This window comes from Crocodylus siamensis, chromosome 7 (assembly GCF_052110815.1).
Source record: "Crocodylus siamensis isolate JL-2025a chromosome 7, ASM5211081v1, whole genome shotgun sequence".
Lineage (NCBI taxonomy): Eukaryota > Metazoa > Chordata > Crocodylia > Crocodylidae > Crocodylus > Crocodylus siamensis.
In genome coordinates, this window is record NC_143401.1 from 43,162,454 (window position 1) to 43,174,867 (window position 12,414).

General features: G+C 43.6%; 1 pseudogene; it reads left to right on the forward strand.

Moving 5' to 3' along the window:
* Positions 1 to 2,124: 2,124 nt before the first annotated feature.
* Positions 2,125 to 2,925, forward strand: LOC149859732 (uncharacterized; annotated as a pseudogene).
* Positions 2,926 to 12,414: the final 9,489 nt, after the last annotated feature.

Consider the following 12,414-nt stretch of genomic DNA (forward strand, 5'->3'; position numbering starts at 1 on the left):
CTACATAGGCACCCCCCACCTTGCTGTCTTGGGTCCTGGGGTGAGGCTGGGCTGGGTCTGCATGGCAGGGGGTCTCCACTCCCCCATTGTCCCAGTCTCCTGACAGTGGCAGCTACATGTGACTTTTTATTTATTGGGAATGGGAACCAGGAGTGATGAAGAAGAGACCCACCTGATGTGTGGACCTCCCTCCCACCCACAAGACCTGTGCCAGCAAGCTGAATGCAGCCCACACAGCGGGGGGAGGGCTTAATTTCTTCTCCCACTCTCCCTCAATTCCCAGCACAGAGAAAACAGGCAGTTCCAAGATGCAGCTGTCAGGAGACTGGGATTGGAGGAAACAGAGCCCCTGCTATATGTGCCTGGCCCAGCCATTCCAGGACCCAGGCCAACAGTACCCCGGCACCAGCTGGCCATGTGGGAAGGATACAGAACCTTTTCTGTCTCCTCTTTGTTACAGCCTGGGGACAAGACTGGGCCAGTGCTCAACCAAAGCAAACAAGCACCAGCTAAGGCTAACAGGCTACCCAGTGAGGAGTCCCTGGGATGCTGGTGGAATGCAATTTAACTTGAGTCATGATGGGATCTGGTATGGAAGTTTGATAGAGCACTCTAAACTAAAGCACTTTAGTTTGATACCACGTCCATCCAGATCTATCTTAGATCAGGATCTGCCATTTTTAAAGCACTCTGTGTGTGATGAACTTCTGTTTGGTTCATCTGTAGAGCACTTTCTGAGTGCTTTTCATGCAATAAGTATAACACCTGTACTTAGCCTTAGTCAATTGTGGAATTTTCAATGCACAACTCATGTAAAGTTTGTTGATTAATTATTATTTATCACTTATGTGGAAGGTATTGTTGGCCTTCATATTACAGATGTGGAACCAAAGCAAAAAGAATAAAGGACTTGTGTCCTGGACCCATGAGTTGTTAAGCTGGGTATAATTTATCATTAATACCATTCAATATATCAATATATTGTGTAAGAAGATTAATTTCACCATGTCCACAGTAGACATATGACCAGTCCCCAGAGACAGTTGCACACAGGTGTTCCCAATGCTTCACCATGACCTGGTTTGGATCTAGAAAATGGTTATCTTGGTAGATATATATACCAGTTCCATTGATGCATCTTATATTGGACTAGTTTTTTCCCCCCTAATTCTGTGACTGCTCCCTTTTCATCCCCATTGAAGAGCAAGTGAAAAAGAATCATGCACTATGTGTTCAGGCCTTTGCACAAGCCCAGAGTATGAGTAATTTGTAGGACCTATATTAAATTTCATTTCATCTGACATCTTAAACATTCTTTTAAAAAAAAGAAAAATTTGTCTTATTTACCTCTTTCATCATCTATGATTTTCTTGAAAGCATAGATTATGTTTAATATGAAGTTTCTTATTTCATTTCCACTTCTTCCTCCCTTCTCTTTAATTTCTGACAGCTTGTAAATACACAAATAATTAGGAAGCACAGTGTTATGGATCCAATCTTGCTTCCTTATTCCCCGAGGTTAGATTATTTTCTTTTACTTTGTTTTGGCAGGTGAGAAAGAGGGTGTCCATTGGGCCAAATTGGCATGGTCAAGGAGCCCTAGGGATCCCACAGCCATTCCTGGGGACCCCATCCCATGACAAATGGTGCTTTGGCCAGGAAACCAAGGCCATGCACAAGAATGAACCCTGTGTCCCTAATTAGAGAAACAAATTATTGGGCCAGGTTAGGAACATAGAGAAGACAAGTGTAAGGCAGTGACACTAGGGCTTCTGAAAAAGAGCTGAGAATATTGCTGTTGAAGACTATAATGGGGAAGACTTTAGGTCTGGGCTAGAAAAGCAGTTAGGCCAGACAGAATTATGGAAGAAGTAGAGACTCTGGAAGGTATGCGGCAAGAAGCCTTCACCTGGCAGTCGTGGGTGGACAAGGTGGAGGGAAAAGCTGCCCATCTAGAGTGTGAATTAGAAATGATGAAGTCCCAAAAGGAGTGAGCTGAGGTGAAGATGGCAGCTTTAGAGCTGTGCGTGCAACGTGGGAAGAAAGAAGATGGGTCTAAGGAAATTAAGCACCTGATTGCAGCTGAGGCAGAAAAGACTTGAGCTCAGGAACAGCTAATGGAGAATGAGGCCAAGAAGAGCCAAAAAATTGCAAGAGATGCAGAAGGAGATGGATGCATGGAGGATCAAATATCCTGAACCCAGTATGGCCCAGACAGTGGAACAAAAGAATGTTCTACAGAAGCTGAAAATATCAAAGAGCCCTATAGGAGTCCTTCAGAAAGAGATCGACGGCCAGGAGGACCAGACAGAAGGGTTACATGAGGACCTGAAGAGCTGGCAAGAGCGATGCGCATGGGCAGAACACCTGGTCAAAGACTTGTGAGAGAAGCTGATTGAGAGTCAGACCCAGTCAGAAGAGACAGGGAAAGTAATAGCAAAAGAAATGGAGAAAGTGAGAGGGTGCATGGCAAGTTATGAGGCATTACAGGGTCAGAAGCAATCCCTTGAAACAGAGGTAAAAGCCAGAACTGGGGAGGGTGCAGAACTGTGAACTCAGTGGCAAAGGGTAAAGAGGAAAAAGGACCAACTAGAGGGAGAGATACAGTCCCTGAAGACCCTTTTAGAAGAGAGCACAGACAGGGAAGGGGTGTTGTGGGTGGAGATAGAGCATCAAACCTTACAGGCCACTCAACCATGGAAAGATAGACTGGTTGCAATAAGCAGGCAGTTGGAAGACTATGCATCCAGAACTAACGCAGAATGCAAGGAGTACCTTCAGGAGCTTGAAGTCTTCAAAGAGGTTTTAATAGATACAAAGAAACTGATAGAGACAGCACAATGAATATTCCTAAAGGTTCAGGGAGACCAAGAACTACCCAAAAATGCTGGCCCAGGAAGCCCCAGACAAGAGACAGCAACATAGCAGCAGCAGAAGAATACAATGCTGGAGGTGCCCACAGGGGCAGGTCTTGCAAAAATGAGAGAATTTTCATAGACTTCCATAGATTTCATAGACATTAGGGCTGGAAGGGACCTCAGAAGATCATCAAGTCCAGCCCCCCACCCAAAGGGCAGGAAGTCAGTTGGAGTCATAGGATACCAGTAAGATAATCATCCAATTTACTCTTGAAAGTGTTCAATGTAGGTGCTTGAACCACCTCTGATGGCAGGCTGTTCCAGACCTCGGAGGTTCGGACAGTAAAGAAATTCTTCCTTATGTCCAGCCTGAAATGGTCTTGCAGTAGTTTATAACTGTTCAACCTCATCATCTGTTGTGGAGCTCTGGTGAACAAATGTTCCCCAAGAAACTGGTGGTCACCCCTGATAAACTTATAGGTGGCCATCAAGGCCATCAGGTCACCCCTGAGCCTGCACTTTTCCAGGCTAAAGAGCCCCATGGCTCTCAGCCTTTCGTCGTAAGGTCTGTTTTCCTGACCTCTGATCATGCGCGTGGCTCTTCTCTGGACTTTCTCAAGCTTCTCCACGTCCTTTTTGAATTGTGGGGCCTAAAACTGGACACAGTACTCCAGCTGCAGCCTCACCAAGGCCAAGTAAAATGGGAGAATGACATCCTGGGATTTGCTTGAGAAGCATCTATGGATGCAAGCCAGCATTTTGGTCCCTATACTAGCCGCAGCATCACATTGCAGACTCATGTTCATCTTGTGGTCAATCATGACCCCCAAGTCTCTTTCTTCTATAGCGCTAGCCTGCCTAGCACTGCAGGTTTTTCTTGCCAAGGTGGAGAACCTTGCATTTTTCAATGTTAAACACCATCAGGTTCTTATCCGCCCATTTGCTGAGCCTGTGCAGGGCAGCCTGGATCACCCTCCTGTCTTCTGTTGTGGATGCTTTGCCCCAAAGTTTGGTGTCATTGGTGAACTTGGCCAGTCCCCTCCTCACTCCAATGTTCACATCATTAATGAAGATGTTGAACAATATGGGTCCAAGGACAGAGCCTTGGGGGACCCCACTGGTCACAGGGCATCAAGATGATAGATTTCTGTCAATTACTACCCTCTGGGTCCGACCACGGAGCCAATTTCCCAGCCAGTGGATCATGGTGGACCCAAGGCCACCATTGGCCAGTTTCATCAAGAGGTGATCATGGGATACAAAATTGAAGGCTTTTTTGAAGTCAAGATATATGACATGAATCTCTTCTCCCTTATCCAAGTGATCGGTCACCTGGTCATAGAACGAAATAAGATTGGTCAAGCAAGACCTATCCACAACAAAACCTTGCTGGCTATCCCTCAGGATGTTGGCATCGGCCAGTTCATTAAGGATGGCCTTTTTAATCAACTTTTCTAAGATCTTCCCTGGAATAAAAGTCAGGCTGATGGGCCTATAGTTAGCCGGATCCACTTTCCTCCCTTTCTTGAAGATCGGCACCACATTGGCCTTCTTCCAGTCTTCAGGCATTACACCAAAGCACCAGGAGTTTTCAAAGAACCGTGCTGAGGGCTGGGCTGTGATGCTTGCCAGCTTCTTGAGTACTCTGGGGTGTAGATTGTCAGGGCTGCCTGACTGGAAGGTATCTAGCCTCTCAAGGTGTTCCTTCATGAGGCCAGTATTGATGGAAAGCAGGGGATCTTCCTCACCCGAACCTCCCTGTCCCATAGCAGTGTCCTATGGGACTGAGGAAAGACCGACACAAAGTACCCATTTAATAGGTTGGCTTTTTCCTGGGCGTCAGTTGTCAGTTGTCCCATCTGGTTCAGTTTATCCAGTGTTGCCCTTGTTTTTCCTCCAGCTCCCCACATATCTGAAAAAGGACTTTTTATTGTCCTTGATGCTTGAAGCTAGTTGGAGTTCAGTTGCAGCCTTGGCTTTCCTGGTTTGTTCTCTGCAGGACCAGACCAATGCAGAATATTCCTCCTTGGAGGTGAATCCCATCCTCCATTCTTTGTAGGCCTTTCTTTTGAGCCTCAGGAGGTCTGCTAGATCCCTGGAGAGCCAGGGGCACTGTTGTGCCCTCTTGCTGCCTTTCCTCCAAGATGAAATCTAATTAGCTTGTACATTGAGGAGAAGAGGTCATCTTCACAGTCATACAATCCCTGGATTGGAAATGGGGTCAGTGGATAAGTCAGCATGCAGAAGAGCTGAACCACCTAAGAAAGAAGCTAGACAGACTCACTAGCAAGCATGCCACTGGGATATTGATAGTGCCAGACCAGGTATGACAGACAGAAGTCGAGAAGGTGGATGTGGCAACTGCACAGAAACATGAGCTGTGTAGTACAAGAAGCAGGACAGTGATCCAAGCTGCCAAGGCTACACTTAGAAGGAGCAACCTTTAAAACAAAAATGTGAAAGACCAAAGATGACCCAGGGCTGGGCAAATAGTGAACCCGGTACATGTTGCAAAGGAGAGAGAGTGGCCAAAGCCCTAGGCAGAAGGTGGGCAAAAGAGCCTGAGACAAGAAGGGGACTAGTATTTCAGGAAGTTCGAGGTAAAACAGGGCTATGCCCCAAGTCCAATCTGGAGGACAAGTTCTCATGTCCCATGAAGAAGCAAATACCTTGCCAGACTCAGACCATAGCTATTCCTTAGCTCTAGAAATAACCAAGCAAGGCAGGGAGCAAAGACTTGGAAGAAAACCCTGCATATACATTAGTAACCTCCCAGGGAAAATTAAATGGTGGACCCTGAGGAAATTGGTTGCCTATGTGAAAGTGTATACAGGGCCTGGGGCAAGACCCACCAGCCAGGGAAGGATAGAATTCTGGGGTAAGGAATATGCCCAGAGAGCACTAAGGATGCAGTGGGAACTTTTGGGAAGGCTCATGGACCAGCAGGAAGATGTAAGGAAAAGAGACTCTTCAGAATTGACCCAAAGAGGAAGAGATCCAGGGCACATGAGGAGTGAAGCGGAAAATGTAACCCAACAGATAGAAGACAGCTCTCCCACGAGGAGAGAGGAGGCTCCAGCTTCATGCTTAAGGGTGTATAAGGAAGAAAAATTGGCCTCAGTGCCATCCTATCAAGGTTGGCTAATGTGGGGGGACTACCTGTGGCGGAGTAACTCCTGTGAAATCCCACATGGTGCAACCTTGGGGAAAAGGTGAGTAGGAGGCACCTGAAAACCTCCGCCTCCTGTTCCTGTCTTGCCAGGTGACAGAAGAAAGGCCCAGCGAAGCCTGAGAAGGATGTGATGCCAGAAAATGTGAAGACTTACTTGGGTGAGTTAGGGTCTTTAGGGGGGAGATGTGTCACAGGGCACTAAGGTGCCTGCCGCTTTAAGGGCTGAAACTGCAAGGGGCAGAGCCCTAGCAGTCTGTCAGGAACCCCTCAACTGCAAGTTACCATGGCCGCAGGAATGAGGGAATTAGCCTGCACCTGCCAGCAGTCAGCTGACCAGAGGAGGCATGGCTGGGGCCAGAGGGGCAGTTCCCTGTCAGCAGCTAAGGGGGAAGGAGCTCTCCTAGAGGAAGGTGAGTGAAGAGGCGTGATGGCTCATCTCCTGCTTCTGGTAGGATTAAGGGACGTTAGGAGCTCACCAGACCCTGGCCTTCAAGGCCTGTTGTGCTGGGGGAAGGGTGATTCATTTAACGGGACAGAGCACACCTGCAGCTGCTTGCATTATGTTATAGTCCAGGGGCTTGTATTTTGCCTTCCATTTGGAAATTGGTGGATTGCGATGAGGCTATTGGGGAAGGAGGAGGCCTCACTGGGGACCCACTACAGTGTGGGGACCCCAGTGCCATTGTGGGCACAGTATCTGGGGTGCACAGAGTCCAGCACCAGTGTGGGCACAGTATCCAGGGTGCAGAGCCCAGTGCCGAGGGGGCACAGAGAGAGACAGGGCTGCGGAGAGCCCAGCGATGATCAGAGGCCAAGTGAAATTAAGGCCTCAATGGGACACTGTGTGAATACTAGCTGTGAGGCTTGGGATGTGGTAAAGGGGTAGTTTGGAGCCACACATCTAGCCCACAAGGCTGAGGGTGTCCCAAGACATCCATTTTGGAGTGGAACCCAAAAAGGGTGTCCGATAATCCACAGGGTTCAGTGGGGTCCATTAGGACTGTATCCAAACAAACTTGAGGGCAGCCTCCCTATTTATTATAGTTCTACCAAGATGTGGCCAGCAAGAAAGAGGGTGTCCATTGGGCCAAACTGGCATGGTCAAGGGGCCATGGGATCCCCAAGGATGGCTGTGGGAACCCTATCCCATGACAGATGGCTTTTATATGCCAGAACATTAAAAAATACACAAAGTATTTAAAAATAGATGGCAATATTATTCCTATGATTAAGTATTCAAAATCCTTGGAGAAAATATGTAAATGAGATCTCATTAAAATTTGGGATAGAAATTAAATTTACAAAAAACCACTTCCCTTTTATTCTTAACCAAGCAAAATAGCATTTTTTTAGGTTATTTTATATAATTTACTAATGATATCAGTAGATCTCTGGAGTAATGCAGTAGTGAATCAGAAAGTAATTACACTCTAGAATTTAGGGCGATATCCAAACTCCATTCAAGTTAACTGGAATCTTACCAGTATGTAACGTCAATAGGTTTTGAATTGAGCTCTTATTGCCTCAAATTATTATTGAATCAAGTAGTTTTGTATAGAGTATAAAAAAAAAAAGGAATTTATAGGAGTACTATCTGATCATAACAAGGCACCATATTTACTCAATTCTAAGACAAGGGTTTTGGGGAAACAAAGTCTTGTTTTAGAATCACATATCACAACTGGGAGTTCTGAGAAACAGCTGTGCAATAACCCCACCTGGGGCAGGGACAGCATCAGCAGCATGCACCAGCTCCCCTTCTTCTTGCCCAGATTCCTTCCCCTCCCTTGCTGGTAGAGAGCCAGGCATGGAAAGTGGCTGTGTATGCTGCTGCTGCCTTGGTCTCCACCCTGCCCTATGCTGCAGAAAGTATCTTTGCTGTGATCCTGCCTGGGTACCCTGTAGATTTCTCCTTCCCTGCCCTGCTCCTTTCCCCTTTCCATGGGAAAGCAGGAGAAGGGGAAGTGGAGAAAGGAGCAGGGCAGGGAGGAGAAATCTGTGGGGTGTCAGGCCAAGATCCCAGCACAAATGCTTCTTGGAGCAATGGGCAAGAGCACTTCTGGGGCTCCACCTGTGCCATGAGCAGCAGGAAAACCATCAGAAGGAAGAGGTAAATGGTGGGGTGGTAAGGGATGAGGGGCAGGATGCTTGGGTTTATTGACTTGGCTTTCCTCCTGCCTGTGCCTGTTTTCCCCACCTCATACTCCTCTCCCTTGCTTCCTCACTGCCCCTGCCCCCTTGCTTCTGTTTTTCCCATTGCCTGCTCCCCTGTTGTCATTCTCCTGCTGAAACTGTTGGGGGGATCAATGTAAGATGACCTCCCCAATAATTGGATTGTAGAGTAGACACAGAAAATTATAACATAAGTTTCATTTTTAGATATGTAATTTGGAAGATAAGGTAACTAAAAGTGAACTCAATATTTAATGTCTGACTTTTACACTTGAGGATTATTCATTGATACACTCAAAGACATAGGATAAGTTTCTGATATAACTCTGTTATATCACTTGTCTATATTCTTTTACTGCCTAATCTGTTACTGGCCACCACAGTTTTTGCTGTATGTTGAGGCGTCCTCTTTGCTAAGTCAGCCACATTAATGACTTCTCTCAAAAGACAAAAATGATCTGCAAGGCATCTCCTTGCAGTTTGCACAACGTCTTGCATTCATCTACAGTTGATTTCTTCACCGTGTCTAATCACCTAGCTTTGTTAGATCACTCTGGAGTTCCTTATAATGCTCCTTAGACTTAACTCATCTAAACAATTATATGTTAGCAAATGTTATTACAACACTCCCCTGTGTAACTGAGAATAACATTTTTATTTGTTATGTCAGGTGGGTAGTGGATGTGATTGTAAATAACTGAGTGTTGTGTAGTTTCATCTGGTGTACAGGCACAAAGGAAATCTAAATCAGCAGTGGCTAAATGTTAATACTCTAGCACACCTGTTCAATAATACTTGTGAAGTGAGTTCCCATTTCACTTCAGTTTTCTAAAAGACTCCTTTTTTCATAGTCTTAGCAGAGAGGCCAGTTTTGAGTAGCTACAGGCTGATTCCATGTCAGAGTTGAAATAGCATGGCAGACAATAACTAGGGTTTACAGTCCATTAAAAAAAAAGAGAATTTCAAAAAGATAAAATATATTTCCGACGTAACGGAATCAAGCTTCAAAATGAGAGAGAGATGTATCAAAGAAATGAACCAATATGTCAACTTAGTTACCAACCTTTTTCTGGTATAAGGAGCATCAGCTTAGTGAAAAAGGGATAGTCCCTCAAATACACAATGCAAGATCTGTCTAAAGAGATCAAGTGAGCTGAAAATAACAGGGGGCTGAAGGGGTAATCCCTGTATGTCATTACTTCTCTGCAAATCCAGGGAGTGTTGTGATCCATCAGACAGTAAAATAATCAGACTTACAAAGGGAAAATTTTGACTGCAATCGCATGGGAGAGACTAAGACATAGGTCTCTAAACACAAAAAGCCTTTCAGGAGAAAGATGGGAACCAGTTTCTTCATTCTGATCCACATTTCAATCTCTTTCTTTCGAGGAGATGGGGGATGGGGCAATTCTCTTTATAATTTGGTTTGAAAATAGTGATATATTCTGGAACTGGCAGATTTACCCTAGGCATCACCCCATTTTTAAATTCACTTTACTATCTTGATATTTAAATGTATAGAAATGTATTTGTTTATAATTGTGTTATACAGTGATATCTCATTTCCCTCTAGGTCTTCCGTTAAATTTTGTTGTACAGCCTGAGATGACATTAATGTTTCCCATTTGTCATTTCTTTGTCCCTTGTTCTTACTCCTTCTGCAGCAGAAAAACAATTGGTGAACATCACATCCTCCCTAAGACATTTTGCTCATTTTTTTCTTTGATGAATTCTGTGTGGCCTTTCCTTTGTCATATGTAGTGTTGGCCATCAGAACTAAGTGAGAAGAATCACTTCAATAAGAAAGTATTAGGTCCAGAAGAGATATTTAAACTTGGTTTGGGCTGATTGAAGAAGAAAAGTACAAGGATTGTTTTATTTAAAATACCAGGTTGAATCCTCAGCTAGCAGAAATGAGCTCAGTCCACTGACATCCATGGAGATGGGCTCAATTCACTCATCTGATGAACCTGGTCCATAAGGTTATGTTTTTGAGAGAGAGAGAGAGTTAACTGCAGTTGATGATAAATGACAAAGTTACAAATGGAGCAGCACTCTCCTACCAAGATATAAAAGCCTTTTAATAGCTGGATGATTCAATACAATTGAAAAAGAGTCCTAAATAAAAAGCTGCTTCTTACTAGTCTGACACCTTTAGGGGTTTTGTCTCTGTTATTGTCTTTTTTGTTATTCCATTTAGCTATTATGGAAATTACTCTTCAGTGCAATCAGATCCTTCTGAAGTTGATTTTAATGTTGCAAACTTTCAATTTAAAAAAAAAATCAACATTTCTTATCCAGAACTATTGAAAAAGCAAATTTTGAATGGATTGATTTGAATTACAGTACATCCAAAAGCCCTTAACTCAGATACAGATGCCATTGCACATAGAGAGTAAAAGGTATCCCTACTCTGATTATCTTTTTATCTAAATGGACAAGAACAAGTGAGGAAGAAATGGAAAGTGATCCTGATTTGCAAGTTGGAGGTGGAGGTATATAGATATTATGAGACACCCAGGAAGCCTATGGAAGAGGTAGAAATTGAAGCGGGATCTTCTGAGTACTAGTTTTGTTCTTTAACTTAAAGAGCAACCTTCCTTTCATGCCTTGATCTTTATTCAGTCCTTAAATTGACAAATGTTCTCTGGAGTTAACATGGAGTTAATTGAGTAGAGGCTCAGCAAATACTGTTCTAGGAACCAATATAACTTACGTAGAAGGACCAACACTGCTTGATTGAAAGTATTTTTTCTTGATCAAGCGGAGCATTCTCATAGAAGATTCAGTTCATGTTCTACTTCAGCTTTGAATAAAGATCAGAATAGTTGCTTCTTTTATTTGAATCATTTGCCTACCTGACATCGTGACAGACGGATGCATTCCTTTAATAATCTATTAAACAGAGGTGAAGGCTGAGTGACACAATTCTTTCTGTCCTTTGGTCAGTGCTAAAAGTAACACGAAGCTTTCAACTGTTTTATAAATGCACCCTCACCTCAACTACTTCTATTTTAGATTTGTATCATTGCTCTGCTGTTGTGCAGAGACTCAAAGACTCAAAAGAGAAAAATCTTTTTTTAAAGAGAAAAAGAGCAAGAGAACAACTTAGTCCTGTATACTTCTTCAACCTTTCCCCACTTGTGTCAACCATAGCACCAAGTGTTCCAAATCACTTATGGATCTGTGGCATTATCACAATGGGGAAGGACCAAATATCTATGGGGTGTCAAAGAAAACACTACACTTTCTTTCATTGCTATAAACTCAGTTCACTTTTATACTGAGCTTTAAAAGGAGAATATATTCAGTCTCCGGAGATTTCCGATTCAACGGCATAAAAAAATCTGTCTACCTTGTCTAAAAATGGGGGGGGGGGGAATATCCAATGCAAACTACCAAGAAACAAGAAACATATACAAACCATTAGGACTAGGTCATGTATCCTTATTCGCATTGAACGATTTCAGATCCAGGACTAAGAAATACAAATAATAGTTTATAAGGAGAACAAATAATAGTTGCACTTTTTGCTTGAAATCTTATTTTGCCAATTCAGCAGTGGGACTTCCTTTAGTGTTTGCACATGAGGGATATCCAGCTGATCCCTGATTTACAACTCAGTTGCATATTTCATACATAAAAGCTACTAGTGGGTAGAGGGTTCCAACTTGTTTGTTTTGCATTTACCCTTTTTCTCTTACAGTATTATGAGATGGAGTATTTTAAACTCCTGAGCAGTATAGATAAACTTATCTAAGCTACCTGATGTGCAATTGATAAAGTGCCCATGATTTTAGAGTACCTTGACTAGTATCATGATGCACTACACATTGAACTTGGGATGTAAATGTGTTTATCCCATAAAGTATATTCCCAGCGCTGGTTCTGGTCTTTGCTACACACTGTATGACATCAACAAGTAAATGTTTCTGGATAATGTAAACAACATTCCTTTATAGACTGTGTAGTAAGGATTCCGTTTGTAATCTCTGGGTCATATACCAAACAGTCAGGTACAGATTAGATGCCTTCAAACGTGCATACAACCAACATGTAGTCATGCACAGATAACAGGTCCCTGATTAGTACCTTTGAATGGGCTATCAGGTGTCACAAAATGAATAGCATGTCATCAGTGAAAAATTACCTATACATTTCCTAACCAGGCTGACAAAAAGCATCTGTAAGCATGGTGGAAACAATAGTCTT